Source organism: Diuraphis noxia, unplaced genomic scaffold (assembly GCF_037042655.1).
Source record: "Diuraphis noxia isolate RWA-SAM2 unplaced genomic scaffold, SU_Dnox_SAM2 contig0002, whole genome shotgun sequence".
Taxonomy (NCBI): domain Eukaryota; kingdom Metazoa; phylum Arthropoda; class Insecta; order Hemiptera; family Aphididae; genus Diuraphis; species Diuraphis noxia.
The window spans coordinates 40,328,442-40,342,990 of record NW_028301712.1 but is presented as its reverse complement, the minus strand read 5'-3'; positions in this window follow the sequence as shown (position 1 = coordinate 40,342,990).

Sequence of the window (14,549 nt, the reverse complement as noted above, 5' to 3'; positions counted from 1 at the left end):
AAATTTGTTATTAAGTCCGTTATTTTAAACCGAAAATAGTTACAATGTATGCGAATAATAATTTTCGTTTTACTATTATATTTTATTGCTTGCTTCCAGTTATTTATTTATTATTAATATTTTTAAAATTTATTTTGTAAACAATAAATAAAACGTTACCGACTGCAGCTGTCGGAACGTCGTAGTATTATTCTGATCGCATTATGTAAATGAGATTTATTTTCACACATATCACGCCTGCAGCACAGTACCGTATTATAAGTGTTCCCTTGATGTTTCGGTATAAAATCCAAAATTTATATTGTAATTATCTGACCCATCTATGCTCACAAATTACATGATATGCTTGCGTTATAGGTGTTTCATTTGGCAAATATTTAATTAAAACTTAACATTTTAGTTTTTAAAAGTCGTAAATAAAGTTTATGAACATAATATATAAATTATAAATATAAAATAGCATATTGTTACACATTTTATTAATTTGTTATGTGCATGGAACAATATGTTTTTTCGCTTTCATCATAAACCTTAAATCTCAACTATTGAAATTATTGCATTGTACAATAAAATAAACAATATTAAACTCAAATTTTAATGTGTAACTAAAATGATGTAGGTGTAGGTAACAATATTTTTGTAAATTAGTATTTTTTAATTGTGATATATTTTTACATTATATTATTTTATATTAACCCAAATCATACCAATAGCATCTCTAAGTAGATATAGAAATTAACAGATTGTACACAATTCTTAATTAAAAATTAAACAAAAGTGTTATATACTATCTTAACTTAATATATGTAATATGTATATAATTAATACTTATTATAGTTAATTTAATTACCAGACTTGGCATAAGTTAATAATTAGTAGATTTATTTGTTTTTATTTCAGGTATCAGTAAAATAAAAATATATTACTTATATAAAAGAGCATAATAATTTCATTCATATTATACCATATTATAATTTAATAATAGTTGTTATTCATAAAATACAACCACAGGCCACAGCAGTATCATAATTTCCACTAAACTTATGAACAATCATAAAGATTTTATTTTATTTTATATAATCTTAGATATTCGTTATTTTGGTCCTGTGTAATGTAAATTTTTTATTTAAATTTAACTTTATTGATATAAACATTATAAATAGTACAAATATACCTTCTTCAAATTTCAATCAACAATTATCTTTTAATAGATCATCAAAACCACGATTAGTTTAGAATTGATTTAAATTTTACAACACTCCATAGGTATTCACTTATAATATTCGATGATATTGTTTATAAAGTATTTATGTTTGATCCATAGTATGTAGTATGTACCTGTCTATGGCCTACCCAAGTTCTCCCCATAATTAACATAACATATGTGTACATTATATTATAATTATTATTTAGACCTTTAACGCTTCTATACGGTTTTGTAAACGGATACCGTTGTAGAATAGGTAACTAAGTGATTGATAATCACTGTGATGTTTCTAATAAATAAATGTGTATTTCTATTTTTAATGATGTTGAATTAATTGTTATTTTGTATTACCTATATATTTTCGTGTCGTTAAAATGTTCAAACACGGTTTTGGTTCTTATATTGTTACGTTATCATGATCATTAGTAGTGTATAAAAGCAAATAATAGTTTCATCAATGAATTAAACATTTTTTATGATGTTTTTGTTAAAAATTAACACTTCATAGCATCATCAATATTTATTACACATCTTCATAACTACATAACTTTTTTGTATATGTTAAAATGTATTTAAAATAAATATTGAAGTATCAACAAATATATAACAAATGTAAATAATAGATATATTGATAGGAGACGCTAATAACATTTAAAATTAAATTGAATAAAATATAATTTTAGAAAAAAAATGTCTCCAATTCTATTTTCAGCGATAATTTATCCCATGTGTATGATATTATTTTAATTATTCATATTGGATCCAATGCGGATCGAGGAATATATTATGATTATCATTATTCTTACTTCGTACAATGTCTTGTATTAGATTTTTGTTTGTGCTTTGGTAATTGCGTAAATGTTGATGTTTTTTTGTTTAAATTTATATACTTTTCTTTTATAAAAAAGCGGCCTATCTAATTATCATCTCTGATTAGTTATTCAAAACAATAAACATAATGCAGATACATATTAAAGATTGTAAGGTAATTATTTGTTGAGTAATATTGGTAGTTATGGGGAAAATTAAACATCCTGTATAAACTTTAAAATGAAAAATCGTAAATGAATAAATATTCAATAGAACTAAAAGCTTTGAATCATAAATTATTAAAACTAATATTAAGTATTATTTTCTGTTAACGAGATTTGGTCTTATGTTCTGTTATTATTACTGTTGCACTAATAACAATTGCTTCTTAGAATATAACTGTAATATTTTAGTTAACAAGTAACAGTAACAGTGTTCACTGCGCTAACAAGACTCATTCACATCGATTGACGATTTCACACCCGGTATTCGATAGTCTTTAATATGCGTTTTGCTCGTTTTGTCTACGTGTTTACAACATGCAGCTGTTGTACATAATGTTTTTAATTATCTCCAAATAATTATAATTCGACGTCTTATGCGCCGTTTATATACAACATATTCTATTATTATTAATCAAAAAATGTTCGTCAGTAAAACGATGGTTTTATTTTGTTTCGCATTTTAATACATTTCATATTTTAGGGGCCGTGCCAATCTAATTATTATAACTATGTAGATTCATAATTATATATAGGACCATTACCACCCTCCCATACCAAGACGTTAAAATATGTATAAATATATACACACTTCCAATATGACGTGGCAAACATCCTGGGATGAAATACCAATCACCAATAAGCTTAAATCGATTAAAAAGAAAATCACTAAATGGTACACTCAGCCCAATGCCTCCAGACTATCCGAAATCATCAATAACAGAAGAAGAATCGGTCATACCAATCTCACCCACATTCACATCATAAAACATGAAGAACAACTTCTCTGTAGCCAATGTAACGAACCGCTCTCAAGTCTCAATCAAACATGTAGTCCTAGACTGCCCGCTATATGTCAACGCAAGAAACATCCTCAACCAACCTTCAACGATGGATGAAGCTCTAGGAGAACACAACACGCACTTGATCCATACCTTCTTCAAATCCATCGGCATTGACACAAAAATTTAATATTAAGATAGAACTACACTGCTAAAAATATAATGTAAGTAATAAGTATACAATATCACTGTAAAATCCACATATACCACAACTGTAACGTAACCTTAATTTAGAACTTAGTTATTTATTTGTATATTCACTTATTAATGATAATGTAACCACAACCACAGGCTAATGACATAGCTGTTGAAGCCTTTAATATCAATAAAAAAAAAAAAAAAAAAATTATATATAGGGAAATTAACCGAGTATCCTTACTCATATTTTTCATTTAATACGGCATTTTTTAATTTTTAAGAATTTATATTTTATTAATTACTTTATTTTCAAACAACTTTTGCCGTTTAGAAAAGTCTGTTACACTATTGAGATTACTGTTATGATACATAATTATGACATTATGCATGACTTAGACGAATTTTAAATATAAGAACATGTCAGTTGGCTTCTTTTGAGTTCACAGCATTCCCGTCGGTCACACTAATACTTTCTAATATAAAATTGTATGAAATGCGAATTCCGGCCTCCTCCCCCACGGGTAATGTGTAGAATAAATATATTTTTTTAACAAATAGATTTACCTATCTTCCTGTCGTGCAGTGAACTAATAAAATTTGTTTATCAATTTTTTATGTTGTTAGGGGGTTACGATAAATTATTATGCGACGGAATTGACTTGGCTGCAATAAAACAACATACACATTTCTTTTTCATTATTTTCTTTTCGTGTGCAAGTGATGGGTGCAGTGGAGTACAATACAATATTGAAACACGCAAACGTCGCAAACCTTATGTTTTTTATGGCGTGGAATTATACAATTGTCACAGGAATAAAATAATTGTTTTTTAATACTAAACTAATCCTATGCGGTTAATCAGCACTCCGAATACCTATTTACTGCAATAATATACTGACCGTATTATCACGATAATACATCAGCGCCACATTGAAAACACTTAATATAGCTATAATGTACATACACACTATAAGTACCTAAATATATTTTGGCGTGAAATCATGAGAGCTCTAGAAATGGATTTACTGTATAAATTACAAGAAAGTGTCATTTTTATTTGTATCAATTGTCACTATAATATATTGAGGAAAAGCTGTTAGAGGTCTTATAGCATGTCAGCCACAGAGTAAAGTGTCAATACTAGTCTCATCGTCCGGCGAACCTATACACTTATTTGTTCAGAATTCGTATATTATATTATACGGTGACGTTGAGTGGTAATTTTATAGATTCAGTCTTCGGTGTATTAGGTTTACTTTATACCAATCTAATTTATAAAAAACTTCTACGATACAAAATAAATAAGGTATTACTGTTGATTCTAAATACTATATTGACCTATAATACTTATAATATGCACCTTAATTTTAAGTTTTTCAACATGAATAAGAAAGTGACAAATTTATTATAATAAATGCAAATGATTTTGCAAAAAAGCACATGTATTACAACTGAATAATAATATTGAAAAAATACATATTTTTATCTCAAAAATACATTACATTAACAAGTATGAAAAATGTATTTTTTTTCACATAATTTGAATATAGTAAAAAAAATTAAATAAATTTGTATATTTTACTATTTTTTAAGTGTTTATTTTTTTGAATGACAGCAGTATACGTTTAACACTTTATAATCTGAAATTGTTTTCATAATAATTCAATTTTGAACGAATTAATTAGTGATAAGTAATGAGTGAAACAGTGGACCAACCTAACTATGTGTTATTTAATTCTGCAGTTCATCTGTAGGTATAATTCGAAATACTAAGTTGTAATTTATTAACTAGCTATAGGTACTCTTTTGAAACATTTTATAAAGATACTGGTTATGGCAATATGAGGTGAGATGAGTAGAAATATAAAAAATAGAATAGTATTTTGTAATATGGAGAAGAATATATAGGTAGAGATATAGATGTTAAATAGATCAGGTGAATCGAAAATTTTGTCAATCAAAAGTAATGAATGCGAGATCCACAGCATCGTGATGAGAATCCTGCAGAGATGGAGTGTTAAGGGTAGAGCGGATTATGGTGTAGTCATGTTGAGAGTGCTCAATTTTTAATAAAAAAGCTGTTTAAGTCAGGAAGTGGTTTTGGACTCATTCAATGCATAGTTATTCACAATGTAGGTGTGGATACTAAACGACAGATCCATATTCGAGTATTGAGTGTACTAAGCAGAAGTAATGAGTGCGGAGATAGGTTGCGGAGAAGAAGAGAGTCATATTGCGTTTAATGAACCAGAGGATCTTGAGACCTTTCCCGACGATATCATTAACGTGGTGCTTGAAAGAGAGGGATTATCAATGTTTAATGTATTACAGTTAGCTTGAAATTTTCACTAAAGTTAACCTACAAACATGCTGTTGTTGAATAATATATATATATATATATATAAAAGCTGGAGAGGCCACAAATCCACAAAAGAAAAAAGTTATCTATAAAGTAATAAGTTCAAAACTGACGTTTAGGTACCTATAATAGATACCTAAATAATTAAATTGAAAAAGTATTATGATTTTTTATTTTTATTTATTCATCAGTTACAACATTAGTGCATGGCGATGGTTAAGTACTATAATATGTTGCAATTGGAAATAACTTGCGTATAAATCATTATATTAAGATGGTTTATTTTATACTTATATCTAAATTATTGGTATTCAAGATCCATTTCTTTTTTGGATTTCTTCATACATATCGAAAAGAGAACAAATTTTAATGAATACAAATTTCAAATCTAATCTATTCAATGTAACTTCAGGTCTACCTCAAAGTTCTCATTTGGCTTCTTTATTGTTCTTATTATTTATTAATGATTTAAAGATTTTACATTCAAGTAAACTTCTTTTTACCGTTGATTTGAAATTATTTAGAAAAATAAATTCCCAAAACGATGCATTATTATTAAAATTGTATTTGAATGTTTTGTCAGATTGGTGTTTAATTAATAAACTACCATTAAATATCAATAAATGTAAAGTTTTATCTTTCACTAGAATTCATGATCCTTGTTATAGTGTCTTATCATATTTATCAGTCTTCTTTTTTACGTGTTCATGAAATTAACGATGTAGATCTATTTTTTGATTCAACTCTCACATTAATTAATAAACACTTATTACATACAGTTAGGAAATCTTCAATGATTTTAGGCTTTATTACTAGAAATTGTAAAACATTCACTAATCCGGTTCTCATTAAAACTTTATATACTTCTCTAGTCCGATCAAAATTGGAGTAAAACACTGTGGTTTGGTCGCCATACTTAAATTATCAAATTAAATGCTTAGATAATATTTTAAAACCGTTTCTTTAGATTCGTAGCCTTCAAATGTAATTTAACTCGTAAACAACATTCTCCCTATCAACCACTATTACATTTTTTTTGACATCACATGTTTGTTATTTAATCGGAGGAAAATATATGATTTGAAATTTCTATTTAATTGTTGATGGTTTTACCCGCTGCTCTGAAATGTTAGGTTTTCTCAATTTTAAAGTCCCTCAACGTATAATTAGGTCATCCACTATGTTTTATACATAAAACAAATTATGCTTCTGCTTCGTCTATGAATAGGATAACGTCAATAGCTAATGACATAAACTTTGATTTGTTTAGCTTTAATTTTATTGGATTTTTTAATATTTATGTAAACAGATTCTTTTATTCTTACTTAAATATTCTATTTATTGTTATCTTGTAAATATTTGTTTTTGATTTATTTGTACCAGTATTTTTTCTTCTTGAACTATAATTAAATTAATTTTGTAATTGAATCATATGATCCGTTGAAAAAAAAAAAATAAAAAAAATAAAAATAATCTGGTATAAAATAGAGAACAGAGATTGAAGAGGAATTCGTCTTTATTATTAAATACAACGTCTTATTTCGATTTTAGTTTACAATAAATTATCCACACAAATAATTTACTATCGACTCGTGTTTGTCACCGTTAAACGTTTTGCAAGTTATGCATCATTTATGCTCAGGAGCATTTTAACGGCCACTACAGCTTGAATTATTTATAATATCAGCAGGGTCATCTATAATATAATGCACTGTTATGGTCGCCGTGGTCACTGACAAAGCTTGTAAGGGACTTCGATGAAACACGATTAAATATAATTATATATGGCTGTATTCATTTATATTAATTAATACTATTGTAAATTATAATCCTCATGTTCTTCAGTTTGAAAGCCCATTGTTTACAATTTATTATATTTAAGAATTAAAGAGTAATGTAACTAATGAGTGCTGAAGTATATATTGTACTGCATTGTTTATCTTGATTATCTTACATAAATGTTAGATTGAAATTTATATGAGTACAATGTAAATAACTGACAAAAAAATACAGAAATAACATTTTATTTTTTCTATTTAATTGAAAATATAGTATGTACCTACGTAAAATTTCGATGGTGTGTTTGAAATTAAAACCGTAACTGAAACTTTAATTTAATATATTTTGAACAAAAATTGAAACTCAAACCTTAGTTATTCTGTGAATTAAAGCTTACAACATCGTTAAACACACAATATATGTATCAAATCAATTATTCCTAATCGTTAAATGTTTGAGTTGTGTTAAAAAATCCATATTAAATGTATAGTATATTTAATCATATCATCATTGACCAGTATGATAATGTATATAAGATTGTTTTAAGGTATCAGAAATATTTTTGGGACCACTAGCATAAACTAAATTATCATAGACTAAAATATTATAGACTTACATCTAGATATATTGTTATAAATCGTATATTTGATATCTGAATGAAAATATCTGTTCTAGTATCTCAATTAGTGTTTTTATAACACTTATATAACACTTATTTATACATAATATGTTCAATGTTCATAAATTATAATTATCTATATTATACGACTAATTCTCTAAGCATGTTCGCCACCATTTTTTCCTTAAATGATATAATCAGTTAAATTATGATTTTTAGAATTTTTGAATACACTAGCTGCCATCAAATAATGTAATTTGAGACAACCTGAGAGTATCCTTAAACTATCTTTTGTGTTTTGAATGAGAGCTCTCCATTTACTAAAAATTATTAAGTGAATGACTTTTATTAAAAATGTTGAGTTGCCCAATTCAAAAAATCAAGCTACTATAATTTATCAGTTATTAAAATGTTTAATCTGTGAATTACAGTTTTTAAAAAGGTTTTATAAAAACATAAAAATATAAAATATATTTAATATTGAATTTAGAGCTAATTAAACTTGGTCCGTTTTTATAAATTATAAAAGTCAATATATCAATATCAGTTATAAACATTTCAAAACACCAAAGTCCATATATTTTACGAACCTATTATTCTTTGAGTCTTTATTTGAAAGTTTTAGTATCTACATACTATGGTAGGTTGTACAAATAGCAGAAAAAATCTTATGCATTAAAATATATTATGGGCTTTAAGTATATTTGAAAATTCTGAAAATCAGATTTTAATAACTGCATTATTGAAGTCCAAAAAGTTCTGAGTATACTTAATGTACTCTAGCTGTATATATTATATAGAATTATATAGAACATAACCATGATATAAATATACCACCTAAAATCAAAAAGTAAAACGTGTTTACTTTAATTTTAGGATTTTTGTTGTTTTGGATGTTTGGTAAAATATAAGCTATATACCGACGTGGCTACGTATATAATATTAGAGGGGGAATTGGTATTCGGGAAAAGTTTTATTGTGAAACAAATAGATACACGTTGTTTTTTACTTTACCTATGCAATGTTATAAATATATTGACCATGTTTATTATAATGTTTCAGTAAAAGTTTTTACTTTTTGTTTTCTTTATTAATTATTATATCAAAAAGAAAACATTGTACATAGTAATGAACCTTCTTCATTAGAAAAAACTACATCACTATTAAATTAGGTATAAAGCTAAATATTTTTATAAACTCGCGTTTTTTATCAAAAGGAAAACTTTTTAAAATATAAATTATACAAACCGAATATTATATAGTAAATTAAATATGACATGGCCGCAGTGTAAATATTATAACGGATTGTAAATACACGAATCTACAAATATTATATTATACAAATTAAATAAATATCATATGAGAAATCGTATTATATATTAGTAAATTATTAATAAATCAAAATCGCATCTATGTATGTATTATGAATTATGATGTGAATAGAATAATGTGAGCGGTGACGTATGTAAAACTATATTTTAAAAACAACGATAGCAATTTATTTGACTGATCAAATTACTGCGATAATGCCGGTATCGGAGATACACGATGCACCGAGACCGGATAGAACGAATCGAATGCGATTGAAACGGAAAATTAAGTTTTGTCGAATGGATTGTACCTTATATATCGTATTCATGTAATATAACGCGGTAGAGGAATTCCAATTAGGTCGGAGTGAAAATATCACAAGCTGGTTGCGTGACGGGTAGTGTCTATAACGGGGTGTGGAATGTGTGTGTGTGGGGGGGGGGGGGGTGGGAGTGACAGGGATCGCAAACGCCGCGGGACTGCGAGAATGCAGAAGTGGACGGCGCGTGATGTGTCAGAATTGGATAAAATTAAGAAAGCGCGTGAGCACAAAATGTATTAAAGTAAGTCTATATATATATATATATGTCTATCATCTATATAATATTATAATGTACATACTACATACATTGTATGGCCGGGCCGGACCGGATGAAAGAAAAATGCCCTTATAGTATGGGAAGTTTGCGTGGAGTGGATACACCGAGTGTAACTGTGGCCAAACTTTTATCCTCCCCGCGGACGATCACAGGACGAGTCAGGAGACAAATTAGATCTGTAGAAAAGTGTCCGACGATAGGAAGCCGCGTATTATAAAAGGATATATAAGGCAGAAGTGTGAGAAGAATGTGTGATAGACCACGACCAGTGAGAACAAAATAAAATTAGAGTGGTGTGCTATATACCTAATCTCATTTTAAACATATATTACGTATATTACAAGAACTAGAAAGTAAAAAAATACACATATATATTTATCAAATATATACCAAAGTGTTAATTTTTCTACTGATTCGTAAAGATATATTGAACGATTTAAAATACATTAATTAAACGTTATTAATCTAATCATAACTAAAATTATATTGTAAGGTAAACCTATACAATATAGGTATCGTGCCTGGGTGTTGCCATCATACACAGCCTTAAAAAATGAATACTAAATATGGCTATTGGTTAAGCTAATTTTATAATATAACCAGGGGTTAAAGTGGGACGGGGGACGCAGGAGGACTCAGTCCCCTTACCTCTGACGGCGGTTAAAAAGCGTCCCCTTTAACAAATTAGGATTTTATACATTAGACCAGTGGTTGTCAACCTTTTTGGGTCCACGGCTCCTTTTGATTTTGAAATAAAATATACGGCTCCCATACGAACATTTAAAATAAACAAATTTACATTACTTATAATAATTTTAATCTAACTTTATTTAATGATAAACATGTAATTAGGTATTACTATTTGCTATTACTCGATATCGCAAACACGGTTATCGACGGTTATCTCACACATGCAACATGTAATATGTATTGGTGCGCCGAAATTTTATTTTTAGTTTCTATTGCGAACGCGGCTCCCTTGATAATAACCGGCGACGCCCCTGGGAGCCGCGACGCACAGGTTGAAAACCCCTGCATTAGACATTATACATAAATTATATATGGAACGCTTAAAACTTTTTGGAAACATTAGTCCCCTCTGGAATTTTTTCCCACTTTAACCTCTGAATATAACACAATCATATAATATATACATTCATACGCATTATATTGAAATTTGTTTTTATTTGATATTATATTTTAATATTTACTCATACATAATACTTAAATATGTGTGATTTAATGGTTATAAACGGATCACTTTTATCGTTATAATAGCATACATATATTAAAATAATTAAGTCTTAAATACGTCATATGATACAAATATATATTATGTATTGCATCAATTATAAATTATTATGAAAACTATTAATTATAATCGTTATATTATACTAATAGTTGAATGTATAAAATGATGTTTACGTAATTTTAAATATGTAATTTTGTAAAAATTTTTGTTTACGATTTAAAAAAAAACAATATGCTCTCTTTAATTGATATTTTGTAAGAGATTATTTTCAAATATGTTATACTCAAAATATAATTATATTTTCCTAAAGAAGACGTATTGGGGTTACTTGTTTAAAATTATTATTGTGTTTATAAGTCCTATTAATAATATATTATTTTGTTTATAAAAAGGTAGATTTATATACATTTGTTTATGCATTTTTTTTTTATTAATTAATTTTATATTAAATTCACATCATTATCGTAAACATTTCAAAGTTGTAACATGCTTAATCTAAGATTTTTTGAATTGTGACAACACACTTATACCTTTCAAAATATCTGACAACATAAAATAGATATACATATTTAAACGAGAATATATTTTTACTTGTCATAATATTATTTTCGCCCATGATATTATTATACACGAGCAAGATCATTTGTATCAGACACTGATTCTTCTTATGTAATTCAATGTGGTGTAATTGACGCAATATTTTTGCAAAATGATCAAATTGTTGCCATCCCGAGAGATTATTATTTATTTTTTGATTTAGTGGAGTTATCTGCAATAAACTCGAAAGCAAAAAAGACAGATTATGTTATAACCTTCGGTAATACCACAGATTATATAAAACCAGATGGTGCACTCCCTATTCGGCCCATGTAATCTTCAAAAATGCGAAAAATCAAAACCTACCTCAAATCAGTGTCACCACGGATAGGGAGAATAAGGCTTTATTAGAAATTATTGTTTATTAACTACGCATCACTGACTTTTTTGACACTGTTCAGCCGTTGTACCACAGATTATATAAATATATAGTAATATAATATACATTTAAATATGTAGTACCGAATTACCGTTATTGTTTTGCTGCTCATTGCTCTACGTACGCGGTATGCTGAGTGTGAATTTTTTTATTTATTAAACTTTTTTATTTAATCTTCATAATTTATTTTTGCACCAATTATTTTATATTTATTTAATAATAAAGAAAATATTTTTCATATCTGATTCTGTAAGATGCCCGATTTTTGATATCTGTAAAACCTAATATTATATTAATAATAATATTTCATGTTAAATAACCATGCCCGTTTAGTTAGCTTTTCGAATTATTTTTTGGACGTAAAATTAAAAAATTAAAAATTGGGCTTCTCACGGAATCTGATTTTAATCTTCTCTACCTATATTTTTTTTTATTTATTTAACTTTTGTGTATTTAACTTGTGAAGAACATTATAATAAATGAGCTAACACTCCTGCCACATACCAAAATTTGTTTTTATTTTAAAAATAATGTATTTCCTCCTTGTCTTTGTGATGTACACAGTAAAATATTTTTAAATTGTGTAACAGAGTCACTATTTCTTGAAGTGTGAATAAAAATATCGAAAAAGATAAAACATATTTAGTATACTGGAATAATATGCACAAAAAAGTATTTTAAATACTTAAAAATCACTTCTCAAAAAATGTTGTGGAAGTATTTGTGTGCTTAACATGATTATCTGTTTTAAAGTTTTAAAAAATACAAGTAGGTTTGATAAATTTAAGCCCGAAGATTATAACAGACTAATCCATATATTGAATTAAAGCTACGCAAAATTTTAGATGATTTTTGGATTTCCATTAGCATTGAGCCATTGACGCTCAAACGTTCAAAGTACATACATATAATATAATATTATTATGTATTAAATATTATTTGATACAATAATTAAAAATTATGGTAAAAGTTGTTGTACATTAATTTATTTTTCTTATGTGACCCTACTGATTTGAGGTAGGTTCGTGTTATCAGTAAATGGAAGAAGTGCCCCATCTGGTTTTATATAATATTAATTATTAATATTATATTATATTTTATATAATCTGTGGTAATACTTAGGAAACATACTGCAACAAATGATTTACTTGGTAGGTATATAATTAAGCCAACATAATATTAATGTGAAAAAACTATTTGACCATGTGACGCACATTTTCGACTATTTATCAAAATATAACAATGCCTAGGCAATCAAAAAATATGTAACTGCGTACATCACGCGATGAGATGAAGAGCCCCACGGAAATGTTCCTATACGTGATACCCCCGTCGCAGGATTCTAATACCCTCAAATGTTTTTACCCCCGGGGGTAAAATTATCCTAGGATAACTTTACCGGGATAATACTAGGATAGATTTACCTCCAGTTGCACGCATTTCAAATGCGAAATTGTAATATAATACGTTATGTAGATTGTAGAAATATTATAAAATATTATAATTATTATTATATATTTAGGGGTCAAAGATGTTTGTATAATATACAAAATATTATATTATTATTATGGTAATGAAGAAATAATAAAACCCGTGTCCAAGTGTGACTTATCAAAGGTCGGGTGAGCAAGACTTATCCCGCCAATCAGCTGATGCTGCTGGTACAGCCTGGTCCTCTCGTACGAGAATTTATTAACAGCGCCGTGTCGACACACGGTTTGACATCCGACGAGCGGTGTTTAATTATACGAAAGGATCCCCTACCATCACATGCACATCCACCCACCCACCCACTGGATCGTTCGGATTGTTTTAATAATGATAATATGTAATCCAGGACTATACGTTTGTAAACACCGCGGTCGCCGCGGTGTTCAACAAACCGCAAATTCCAAGGGTGAAATGATTTAATGCGTGGGATCGAGAGTCGAGGGTGTTATCGAGGGTTCATTATTGGTGATTCTACGTATGATCTACAAAAATTGTTTTGAGTTTTATATCAAATATTATTATTATTTATAACAACTTATACTGTAATAGTGCATACTGCACATTACATGCACAATATTATAATCATTGCAAGTGTCTGATGTTGGTTGCACCTAAATGCTTCACAGTTCACCACCAACCTCATCCACTTCCGGTTTAAAGACTAAAGAGTTGCGACCGGGTTGATAACGTTTATTTTATTAACTTGAATGCCGTTATAGTTTAAACTTAAAAATAACTTATTTTTTACTTTGAATCAAATCGAATCAAATCACCCATCAATAATTTAAATCGATGACTTTTACTAATCTATTGTTTTGTTGCCATTTGACAGATTTTATCACCAGAAGTCATATCGCATCTCACATTAATTTTTATAAATTGTGTTATGAATCAATAATTCTTCTATATACCAGTAAAGAATAATACAATTATTTCTACTTTAGT